At 47.9% G+C, this 12752-nt stretch overlaps 1 protein-coding gene across 3 annotated transcripts in view; it reads right to left on the reverse strand.

Annotated features, from left to right (window-relative positions):
- Positions 1 to 9555, reverse strand: part of LHX9 (LIM homeobox 9) — a 64965-nt gene extending 55410 nt beyond the window's left edge. Inside the window, exon 1 of one of the 3 annotated variants that reach the window (XM_069232121.1) lies at positions 9208 to 9555. The gene's annotated coding sequence lies outside the window, so the exon portion shown is untranslated. The remainder of the gene's footprint in view (positions 1 to 9207) is intronic. The other 2 variants (XM_069232120.1, XM_069232118.1) reach the window with 2 other exon arrangements.
- Positions 9556 to 12752: the final 3197 nt, after the last annotated feature.

Here is a 12752-nt window from a genome sequence, read left to right on the forward strand (position 1 = left end):
AGATAGTATTAATTCCCTGACGAGGTGGAATGGTTGGCAGTTTGATTCCTGGAATAAGGGCCCTGTTGCTGCGGACGGGGGCAAGGTAGGCCTACTTCTGGTGCATGCAATGGCGTGCTGTTGGCTCCTTCACAGTTGTGTGCAAGGGGTATCGCCACGGTGTTGACGTGCAAATGATTCCACAAATATCTGGCGCGACACGTGAGACACTCGAGCTGCTCAACGTACAGAGCTGCTTGCGAAGTACAAAAGGGTGGCGTGGCAGTCGTGAGGGAGGGGGCGTCGTGGCCCCTCAGGGCAGCAGATGTTTGGCGGATGCTGAGACAGCTCGTTTACTAACTTCGTCCCCATAGTAAATGGAGAAAGTGTAACGTTCCGGAAAAAACTCAGGGGTGTGTTTAGTATCTGAATTTTGAAGTATTTCCGAACAGCGAGAGGGAGACAGTATGTGTGCGTTTTTGCCTGCATGGGTAAAAACTCCTGGTGAAATCCGACAGACACCTCACCATACCCGACTGAAAGCACCTCTGCCCAACTATTTATCACAATATACTTGTATTTGGGGGTGGGGGTGTAACACCCCCTCTGAAGCTACGCCCCTGTGTGAGGCTAAACAAAGATGCTAAGATAAGCTGGGGCTCAGTGTGAGCATCTCTGGGTATCAAGCAGATCTGGCACAGAGCCTCGTTCTCATGGTTAGGGATCTCCATTCACAGTGCCAGGATCCTAGGGGTTATGGATTTCACAGCCACAGTGCCTGGCTCCTGATAGGGGGGGGTGTAGAATGTCTCACGTGCAGTGCCTCCCAGGGGTAAGATTATCTCAGACACAGTCAGGTCCCTAGGGACTGGGTGACTCAGATGTAGTGCCAGGGCCCAATGTGTTAAGTGTGCTTCAGACATCATGCCAGGCTCCTAGGACTTAATGCTGTCTCTAGCACAGTGCCAAACTTCCAGCAGTTAAGGGTGCCTGAAACTCCGTTCCCGGCTCACGTGAGTTAAGACAACCAAGAATCAGTGCCAGGCTTTAGCGAGGAGGAGTTAGGAGGATTAACAATGTGTATCTTTAGGCTTGTTTTCATACCATGACATGGTGGCGTTCTGGAAGATTGGGGTTGTCATGGTGTTGGGAGCTTTCCTGGAGCTACTCACAGGACAAGCCTGACCTTCTGTGCTCCTCCGTGTCATGGGTTTATTTTTACTAATAAACTTATCGTTGACACCAACTTTGTTTCTTGGATGTACCTCTCTACATTATTGGTACCAGGAGTGGGGTGTTTGTGACAGCACGTGTCCAAATTCATCTTTTGAAGAAAGAAGAAAGGGAAACCCACCAACACTGATGACACTGTGGCAGGATTTATCGATGAGACAAGACTTGGTGTCTACTTTTGTGTCAGAAGCGAGATGAGGAAAAATTATTAGTTTAAAACTTACGATCGTCATCAAAGTTGAATGAAAATATCCTCAGTGTTCAGTTTCTGACGTTCTAAGGTTGAGAAATGCAGCTGAGGAGTCCATGGTTACGTGGCACTGGAGAATGGAGCATCATGGGATTTCTGACGTCAAGGCCTGATGCTTCGTGTGACATGAGCTCTTGATGCTAGAGGCAACATTGAGGGTTTATTGTCACCGAGAGGTTTTGCTTTGACACGATTCTCGTAACGTGAGCCCTGTTGTTAGAAGTAACAACGAGTGCTTCAGCTTACAGTAAGGTCTCTTCATTTGAGCAACGACTGAGAGTGGAGTGTTTGTTGCTAGAGGCAACAGAATTTGCAACAGGATCGTTTTTGACATCGAGGGGGCCACACTTCGTAGTTTTGGGAAGTGACAACCACAGTTCATTGTTTGTACCTGGAATTAGCAGTTTTACACTGGTTTGATGCATTTTGTGTATTTGACTGCCATAACTGTACATGTTTTAAAACTTCTTATTTGATCTAATTTAAATTTAAAAAAGAAGATTAAGGAAGAAAATCATTTTTCAGCTCTGATTATGGAGGTTAACAACAATGTTATTCAACCACCGCCATTTTTACAATGTTCTGGAATACCCATGATAAAATGGAGACAGTGGTTACACATTATTGAAAGCTATGTGGTGGCTATTGGGGTGGCAATATATGAGTCAGATTGTAAAACTGCTTTACTGTTCAACCATTTATGTTGGCTGGCCAAAAGGTATTTGACAATCTGCCTGTTGTACCTGCACTTGCTGCAGAAGGTGCCAGGTGGGATATATATGAAGAAGCAAAAGAGAGAATTCAAAAACAGTATTCTGAAGAGACTAGTGTACTATTGGAGAGACACAATTTTGCTAGAAGGAAACAAGGAAGTGATGAGTCAGCAGAGGAATATATTGCTGATCTTCATGTGTTGGCTCTAACATGTGAATTTGAAAACAATGTGTTTTTATATGTGCGATCAGTTTGTCTTCAATTGTTTTTCTAAAAAAACTCTGGAAAGATTGTTGACTTGTCTAAATCCTACTCTTTCTGAGGTTATTGATGTTGAAAAGAGCACTGAATGTTCAATTCTTTCCTCAAGAGCTTTAGCAAGTTGTGAGAGTAATCCTTCCTTTTTTTCGGTAGAAGAAGAAGTTGCTTGTGCTGTGAATACAAAATTCAAACAGAAAGGGGGGAATCAAAGTGTGTGTTTTCGTTGTGGGTCTCAGACACATTTTAGTAATTCATCGTTTTGTCCAGCCATCAATAAAAGGCGTAATGTTTGCAGAAAGTTGGGACATTTTAAGGTAATGTGTAGGGCAGGAAAAGAGTCATTTAAAGGGATCAACAATAGAATCAAAATTAGCAGTGTGGAAATGAGTGATGAGGATGTTTGTGTACAGAAGTTTGAGAATGTAATACTGTCAGTTGAGGGTAATAGAGATATGTCAAAGATCAAAGGGCCTCTGGTGAAAGCAGTCGTAGACAACAGGCATATTGTAGCCATGACTGATTCTGGTGCACCTGCTATCATTTTAGCTGATCATACAGTTTTGAAAATGTGGTCACAATGCTCTAAATCAATCCTAAAGTTTTTGTGGAGGTTTGACATTGAAATGTTGGGCTTTTTTGTTGGTTGTCTAGATTTTTTAGGTAGAAAAATGTCAACTAAACTTTACATTACTGTCAGGGGACATGACATTGTAGGTTGGAAGGATCTAGCAAGGCTTGGCTTAGTATTGAGGCCAGGTCATGATGAACCAGTTGCGTTAGGTGAATTACCACTAAACTTCATTGAGGATAATGAAGACATATTGCGACACATTATGAATAAGTTTCCAGAGGTATTTAAAAAAAGGTATTGGGAATGTGATAGGTTTTGAACATCATATCAATCTAAAGTCTAAAGTATGTTCTGTAGTACACAAAGTACGACCAATACCATTAAGCCTTCGCTCTGATTTGAAAATGTTATTGGACAATTTGTGTGAGGAAGGAGTGATACAACTGGCTGGGACCTCAGAGTGAGTTTCTCCCATTGACATCACAAAGAAGAAATCTGGTGATTTGAGGTTGTGTGTCGATTTAAGGTCACTCAATAAGAGCTTAGTTGTAGATTGTCATCCTCTTTCACACATTCAGGATATGTTAGCGAGGCAAAATATTTCTCCATAATTGACTTACATTCAGCGTATCATCAGATTCCCTTAGATGAATGTTCACAGGAACTTACCACATTTGTGACACCATTTGGAACCTACAAATATTTAAGGTTGCCGTTTGGGCTTGCATCGGCACCTAGTGTTTTCCAAAGGATGATGGATTATTTGCTTGGTGACTTAGTTTGCGTACAAGCTTACCACAATGATATTTTGATTTTCACCAAAGAGAGACAGGAATACATAACACAATTAGAAAGGGTTTTTGGTATTTTGAGAGAAAGGGGCATGACAGTAGGACTGGAGAAATGTAAAATTTTAGTTAAAGAAGTGGACATCAGATTTCTGTGGGAGGCATTAAACCTAAGTGTAGTAATTTGGAAGCCATTCAAAAAGCACCGAAACCCACTGATAAGGATACTCCTATGTCTTTCCTAGGCCTTTGTGAATATTATACTCGATTTGTGCCAGGTTACGCCATCATTGTCCAGCCTTTAAGTAAGTTACTTTGTAAAGGGGTGAAATTTGTTTCGTCTCAGGAAGTTAATGATTTTGGAAAAGTTAAAGAGTTAATAATTAGAGTTATGGCTTTGAAACCGTTCAATCATAAAGGTAATTGTTTTATCACTGTTGATGCTTGTCTCAAAGGACTGGGATCAGTTTTGGGAGAGTTTGTGGATGGTTGTGAGACAACTGTAGCCTTTGCATCAAGGACACTATCTAATGCAGAGAAAAAACTATAGCACCATTGAGCAGGAAGCTTTGGCTTGCGTTTGGGTGGTGAAGAAATTTAAAGTATCTGTTTACTGATCATAAACTGTTAGTATTCTTACTTTCAGGGGATGGTCTAGGTAAAGCCTACTGCTCACTTGGTTCATATTTTAGCAAAGTTGCAATAATTTGACATGTGTGTAAAATATGTTCAAGGTGGGAAATATTTTAGAGCAGACAGTCGTGTTTGCCTGTAGATATGGAACATATCTCAGATGATGATGATGATACTGAATGCATGGTTGGGGTGGTGGATGCTTTACAAGGTGTGGACAGGCAGCTTTCTGAAATTGATTGGGAGAAATGGAGAGTGGTGTTGTGCTAGGAAATGTGTTAAAATACATAAAAGAAGGGTAGCCAGTGAGAGTGGAGGGAGAGTTGCAGAGTTTTGAACAAGTGTCGTCTGAATTAACTTGTGATGGAAATATCTGTTTGAGGGGAGGATTTTTTGTTCCTTCAAGAAGTATTAGGTCCAAGATTGTAGAAATTGCACAATTAGGTCATCAAGGGGTTTCAGACACTTCTAAGAGGTTGAGGCAGTTTTATTGGTGGCCTAAAATGGACTCAGAAGTGAGAACTTTGATTGTTTTTTGTCCTCAATGTGTAGTGTCTGATAAACGTTGGGTGACTAGAGAGAAAGAGAGAAACCATTGACACCTGTTATATTACCTATGGGTTCTTGGCACAAAAGTAGCAATGGATTTCTCGCGGCCCTTTCAACTGTTGCATCGTGGAAGTCAATATATGTTAGTTTTAACTGATTACTTTACAAAATTGATTTATTTTGATTTTGTGGATTCCACACAATCTGGAAATGTGATTAGCTTTCTTAAAAAGGTATTTTGTGTGGAAGGCACACCAAAAGATCTGGTCACTGACAACGGCTCACATTTCCTGTCGAAAGACATGCAACAATTTCATGATGTTAAACATTTTCAAGTAGCTCTGTAAAGTCTTGCAGCGAATGGACTTGTAGAAAGGGCAAATCGCTTTTTAAAGGAAGGAATTCAGACTGCGCTATCTTCTGGTATGAATGTTATTAGTTATTTGAAAAAAAAAGTGTGGGCTTTTCATACCACACCTCACAAAATTACTAATGTTTCACCTTTTTCGTTACTCAGAGGTCGTAAGCCAAATGTGAAATTGGTTCCAAATTGGTTGTGTAAAGGGCAGGAAAGTGACTTTGTGTCTAGGGAATGTATCAAAAAGGGAGTTGAAGATAAGCAGTTGACACAAAAACAATACTTTGACAAGACAACACATGTGATGGAATTTGAATTCTAAGAAGGTGGTTGGCTTAAATTAAGGAAACACAAGGATTTTGAAAGGAGAATCGAAATTCCATAAACCTACCAGAGTTTTGAAAGTTGGGAAGAGTGCTGTGTTACTTTCTGGTAAAGGGTGGTGGGATAAAAACAAAGTTATACTGATTACTACTCAGCAGGCGAGGATTTATTTGGATACATGTTCAAAGGATTTAGATGAGGATGATTCTATGTTCAGCATGGATGTAAATATTTCTTTTTCAGACGGGAAGAAGAGTGTTCGTGGTAATGAATGTGTTAGTTCACAAGAGGATTCAATGGTGTGTAATCCTACAACAGTGGAGGCAACAATAAATATCAAACATTCAGATCTCCAAAGGTCCATTATGTTGCCATCAAAATTGTTGTGTTATGATCTCACTTAGTGTGTATTTAAGGGGGGACATTTCTTTTAACTTTACTTTTGTGTAAAGGGGAAGATGTGTAGTATTGTATCAGACTAACAATGTCTATCTTTAATCTTGTTTTCATTCCATTACATGGTGGCATTCTGGAAAATTTGGGTTGTCATGGTGATGGGAGCTTTCCTGGAGCTACTCACCGGACAAGCCTGACCTTCTGTGCTCCCTGTCATGGGTTTATTTTTTACAAATAAACTTATTGTTGACACCAACTTCGTTTCTTGGATGTACCTCTCTACAGGAGGGTGCAGGAACCAAAATAAATACTGTGCTATTAGCTAGGGGCATACGAGTAACACAGCCATAGTCTCAAACTACCCATGTTTGTGTGCTGAAACTGGACAGTCACAATGTCAGGCCCGCTGAGAGTGAGTCGAGTCAGGGCACGTCGTTAAGAAAAGCATGAGCATTTTGCCAGGTTTACCAGGGCCAGGCGCTGAGTACTGCAGAGGAACAGTGCCAGGCTCAAAGAGGCTATGAGCAGGCTAGAGGCAGGCTCAATTGGCTGGGTACTCAATGCCAGGCTTCTATGGGCGGAGCTAATGCTGAGACCACCGAACTCACAGTGCTAAACTCTTAAAAGATGGGCGACCAGTCCAGGTCTATGGCAGACTCTCCAATGGCCTGGCTCTGCAGGGGGTGAGTGACACTTGTCCGTTCTCTATTTCAGGCAACCTTCTGGCTCTACTGCAGGCTCTGGAGGGCCTGGCTCCGCAGGAGTGGGTGATGACACTTGTCCGTTCTCTATGTCAAACTGCCTTCGTCTGGGTACTCATTAGAGATAGACTCAAAGCAAGTCTGTTCTGAGCTATATGTCGAGTCCAGACCACGTTCGATGCCAGGCTCTCATGGGCTAGGAGTTGAGACTCAATGCCAGGCTGTTTGAGAACAGGGGGGCAGCCCATTGTAGGCAGGGTAAATACCAGTCTCCCATTACCGTGTGTTCAGATCAGCCCAGACTTAAAGCCAGGTCCACCGAGACTGGGCAGTCAACCTAGCAGAGAGCCTCGGCCACAGCCTCCCCAGGTCTGGGTGAGAGCTGAGACCAGCGCGCACTCAGTGCCAGGCTCTGGGAGGACGGTCGGTCAGCCCAGCCTTAACTCAGTACCCGGCTTCTATCGACTGGCTGCTGAGACAAGGCTCAAGCCAGACTCTTCCAAGGTGAGTACAACTCTGCTCATCCTGGGTCCAATGCCAGCCTCCTATTACCGAATGTTTCGTTCGTCCGAGACTCTATGCCAGGCGTCCGTGAACTTGGCACGGAGAGTAGCCCACACTTAATGACTGGTTTCAGTGGGCTGTGCGCCGAGACCACACCTCACTCAAATCCAGGCTCCTGGAGATCGAAAGTCCAGTGCAACCAGCGCGCAGTGCCAGTCTCTCGTTAAATGGGTACTGAGTCCAGTCGAGACTAGGTGACAGGATCTCTGATAGTTCAGTCGGACCATCCCTCAAGAGCAGCTCTTTCGGTTCAAAGTGCAGTCCAGCCCGGACTCGATGCCAGGCTCACATCGGGTGGCACAGGGTCGGGCTCGCGGGATGCCACTCCCGCACGTAGCAGGAAGCAGCACACACCTCTGCCACCTGTGCCAAGGCTGTGAAGGAAGCACGTCTCCATGCCACAGTGAGATGGGATGAGGGCCACGGCTGGAATCCTGTCAGGGCACATTCAATGCGCTTTCTGCAGCCGCAGCTCGGGTCAGCATGTCAAGCTTTTCACTATTTACTAATCCATTGTGTGTCCACAGCATAGAAAGGAAACGTATGTGTGTGATGTGTGTCTGTGTGTTAGCTGTTATTGATTTGTTTCAGTCATTATTTAATAGATTTCAGTAGCCTCATTGCGATGTCAATTTATATTTCCCAATAAACTAGGCATGTGTACTTGTGTGTTTGCATATATGCCCCACGAAGCCCCGCAAACGAAAGAAGTGTGCTTTGTAAATGCTGGTGACTTAACACAAACATACATAAACATATATGTAAATACAAGTAAACACATACGCGTGTGTAGAGAGAGGGAGATTATATCCAATTGGTTAATGTATGTTTTTTGGTGAGTTATAAACGTTTTTTTTGTAAATTAATTACTAGATTAGAATATTCATTTTATTTCAAACATTGGATTAAAACAATTAGTCTTTTCATCAGCTGATTTTGAATACAGCCGTGGCTTTTCTTCTAGTTGCAATATTTATATATCTATATCTAGTAATTTCTGTGTGTGCGCGCACGCTTAAATGGATATAGTTTGCGCTTAAATCTTAGGCGAAAACGTGTACAAATCCTCGAGTAAAAAGTCACATTTTAAACAAAGTAATATAAACACGGATTGTTTTAAAGGTTTGTAAGGTAGCTCGCACACTTTCGCACATGGATCATATTTTTATTGACATCTATTATTGTCGGGTTCGCCTGTTCCCCCAGGTAAAACACTCCATCTGGCAGCCTCTGTCATTCAAGGGGGATTAAACAAACTACAAAGTGAGGCGCCTGCCGAGGCGCCAGAGAGTGCCAGGGCAGGCGGCCACAAACCTCAACACGTCCGATTAAAAAGGCAAGGGTGGGGTGACTCCGTGCCCCAAGAATCACTCTGGTCCCAATCATCTGGTTGTGTGCCACATTATAGGGTTATTTTATTCAATAAGTCTGCGATATTATCCTAAAAAATTGTCAAAATATAAAAATCAAAAATGCCCAATCTGCAGGAAGACACACAACGCAAAAGAAGCGCAGCCGATACCTGCCACGAGCTTGAATTTAGGCATAAAAAGATGAATGGATTTCTCGCCCCAGGAGCGGGTTCTGTCATGAAATCAGCAGTATGTTGGGGGGATCGCGCATAGGGGTACCCGGGCACACCCTAGACAGCTGGTACCTGCCAAGACTTTGGACAAAAATGGGCCAGTTGGTGATGGTCATATCCTTAGGAGGGCGGCAGGGGGACGCCAGGTTGTGCCTGCAAACAAATTCAAACGAGTACGAGGCAATATCCCCGGAAATGGTGGAATTTAAAAACGAAAATGGACTGATGCTCCTGGCAGTGTGCTTCGGTCACCCACGGAATGATGCCCAGGGCGCGGCAGGAGGAGGGGGGGCGATCTTACCTTGGCACCGGGCGGCTTCCAGAAGAGAACGGACGGGGCTCTGGTGGAGAGGAAATGCGGTGCTCCTGCCACAGGGTGGACGGGCTCCTTGTGCTGCTGGCAGACAGCCGCGGCGTTAATTAAAATAAATAGGCTGCAATGTGAACCCCCTCCTAGCAGCCCCCTCTCTCTCGCCTTCCGGACTCTCTGCCACTACATGTGCCCAACTCTCTCTCCTCCCACCCCGACTCCTCGTGTCACCGATTGATTTGCTTCCCCTCCCTTTCTGCACCTCTGCCTGTCTCTCTAGGTGTGCCCTTGCTTCATTCATTGCCCCCGCCAACACACCTCACATGCACGTAAAGATTGGAGGAGACGAACGCAGTCTGCAGCAGGCTTTTCAGTTCAGGGGGCAGGGACTGGGTACAGGCAAGGGTTGCCTCTGGAGAGATGGCCTCAGGGCGCAGGGCCTGAGGCACAGGCCTGGAGAGATGGCCTGCGGCCTCGGGATGCAGGGAACGAAGGAGAGGAAAGGGCTGGCCCTGGAGAGATAGCTTCCGGCCTCGGGGTGCAGGGGGTGTGTTACAGGCAAGGGCTGCCCCTGAAGAGATGGCCGTCAGCCACGGGGTGCAGGGGATGGGGTATAGGCATGGGCTTCCCCTGGAGAGATGACCACCAGCCTCGGGGTGCAGGGGATTGGATACTGGCAAAGTGTACCCCTGGAGAGGTGGCCTCGGGATGCAGGTCCTGGGGTACAAGATTGCCTCCAGTCTTGGGATGCGGGGGAGGTAGAAGCATGGGGCACTCCCGGAGACGTGGTCGACAGCATTAGGAAACAGGGGAGGAAGGAGAGGCAGGGGCTGCCCCTGGAGAGAGGGCCTTCAAGCATGGGATGCAGGGATGAAGGAAAGGCAAGGACTGCACTCCAGAGATGGCCTCCAGCCTCCGGTTGAGTCGGGATGCAGGGTGGGGTACAAGAAAGGACTGCCCCTGCAGAGATGGCCTCCCGCCTCGGGATGCAGGGTATGAGGTAGAAGCATCGGATACTCCCGGAGACGTGACCTCCAGCCTCAGAGTGCAGGGGGTGGGGGTAGAAGCAAAGGCTGCTCATGAGATATGCCTCGAGATGCAGGGAATGAAGAAAAGGCAAGGGCTACTTCTAGAGCGATGGCTTCCATCATCGAGATGCAGGGGATGAGAGGACGAGCAAGTACAGCTCCCGGTGAGAGTGACTCCAGCCTCGGAATGCAGGGGTGAAGTGGGGAGAGACGGCCTTCAGCTGTGGGACACAGGGGATGACATGAGGCAGAGGCAAGGACTGCCCCTGGATATACGATCTCCAGCCTGGGGATGCGGGGACCGAAGGAGAGGCACTGCCTGCCCCTGGATATGTGGTCAGCAACTTCGGGATGCAGGGTGAATGTAAAGCAAGGGCTGCCCCTGGTGACAGGGCCACCAGCCTGGGGTTGCGGAGGTGAAGGAGAAGCAAGGGCTGCCCCCTGCAGACATGACCAGGAGCCCCGGGATGCAGGGGTGAATGAAAAGCAAGGGCTGCCCCAGGAGATATGGCCTCCAGCCTTGGGATGCAGTGGTGAAGAAGAAGCAAGGTTTTCCCTGGAGATAAGGCCTCCAGCCTAGGATGCAGGGGTGAAGGAGAAGGAAGGGCTGCCGCTGGAGACATGACCTCCAGCCTAGGATGCAGGGGTGAAGGAGAAGGAAGGACTGCCTCTGGAGACATGGCCTCCAGTCACAGGATGCAGGGGTGAAGGAGAAGCGAGGGCTGCCCTTAGAGACATGACCTCCAGCCTAGGATGCAGGGTTGAAGGAGAAGGAAGGGCTACCTCTGGAGACATGACCTCCAGCCTAGGATGCAGGGGTGAAGAAGTGAGGGCTGCCTCTGGAGACATGGCCTCCAGATACAGGATGCAGGGGGAAGGAGAAGGAAGGGCTGCCTCTGGAGACATGACCTCCAGCCACAGGATGCAGGGGGGAAGGAGAAGGAAGGGCTGCCTCTGGAGACATGACCTCCAGCCACAGGATGCAGGGATGAAGGAGAAGGAGCCTAGGATGCAGGGGTGACGGAGAAGTGAGGGCTGCCTCTGGAGACATGGCCTCCAGCCTAGGATGCAGGGGTGAAGGAGAAGGAAGGGCTGCCTCTGGAGACATGACCTCCTAGGATGCAGGGGTGAAGGAGAAGGAAGGGCTGCCTCTGGAGACATGGCCACCAGTCTCGGGATGCAGGGGTGAAGGAGAAGGAAGGGCTGCCCCTGCACATATGGCCACGGGCGTCGGGATGCAGGGGTAAAGGAGAAGCAAGGGCTATCCCTGGAGATATGGCCTCCAGCCTCGGGATGCAGGGATGAAGGAGGGTACATAGCTGCTCCCAGGAGGATGCGAATCTTGCCTGGGGCTAGAAAGGAGGCTAGGGTAGGTGGTTGCGCTTGGAAGTATGCGTTTCTAGCATCTGGGAGCAGGGGCAGCAAAAGAGGCAGGGGCTGCTTCGGGAGACAGTTGGCACGTCTCTAGCAACAGCATTCAAAGAAGCCAGGAAAAGCTAGCGATGCTCCTGGAGGGATAGTATCAGGTACCAGGGTACAGGGACGGTGGGTGACACCGGGCCCCGCGGAGGGACGCAGACGTCTCTAGGGACACTGTGCAGAGGGTGCGGACGAAGAACGGGCTGCTCCTGAAAGGACAGTATCTGGCCCCAGCGTACAGGGGCTAGGAGTGGAGAAGACAGGCCTGTCGCTTGAGGGACCGTCGATAACACCAGGATGTAGTGGCGAAGCAAGGCCTGTCGCTGAGGGACGCCTCTGGCACCAGGGTGTTGGGGCAGAGGAGAGGCAGGGACTGTTCATTGCGGGACGTTCTCTAATACCAGGGTGCAGGGGAGAGGCAAAGCTTGTCGCTTGAGGGATATCCTCTGGCACAAGAGTGTAGGGCAGGGGAGTGGCAAGGGTCGTCCTCTGGCACTAAGGTGCAGGAGAGAGGCAACGCCTGCCCCCTGAGGGACGTCCTCTGGCACCAGGGTGCAGAGGAGTGGCACGGCCTGACCACTGAGGGACTTCAGGAGTGGCAAGGCCTGCCCCCTGAGGGACGTCCTCTGGCACCAGGGTGCAGAGGAGTGGCAAGGCCTGACGACTGAGGGACGTCCTCTGGCACCAGGGTGCAGAGGAGTGGCAAGGCCCGACGACTGAGGGACGTCCTCTGGCACCAGGGTGCAGTGGAGTGGCAAGGCCTGACCACTGAGGGACATGCTCTGGCACCAGGGTGCAGGGGGCGGGGCACGGTCAATGGGCCGTCGAAGGGATGCAGGCGTCTCTCGGGACACGACGGAAAGGCTGTGGAAATGGCTGCTCCCTGAGGGACGGGTCTGTAGCGCTTGCACAACGTGATGAAGTGATCATTAGTGTGTGAATATAAACACGTGCTTGTAAACAACACATTAAGAAATGTGCTTAGAAAACAAGCGACACCACAGACACCTGTAAGAAACGCCGAACGTAACATAACCCCAGAAGAGACGTTACGGTGGAGCTCTGACTGGCCCTTTGCTCATTTTTACA

This window comes from Pleurodeles waltl, chromosome 4_2 (assembly GCF_031143425.1).
Source record: "Pleurodeles waltl isolate 20211129_DDA chromosome 4_2, aPleWal1.hap1.20221129, whole genome shotgun sequence".
Classification (NCBI taxonomy): Eukaryota; Metazoa; Chordata; class Amphibia; order Caudata; family Salamandridae; genus Pleurodeles; species Pleurodeles waltl.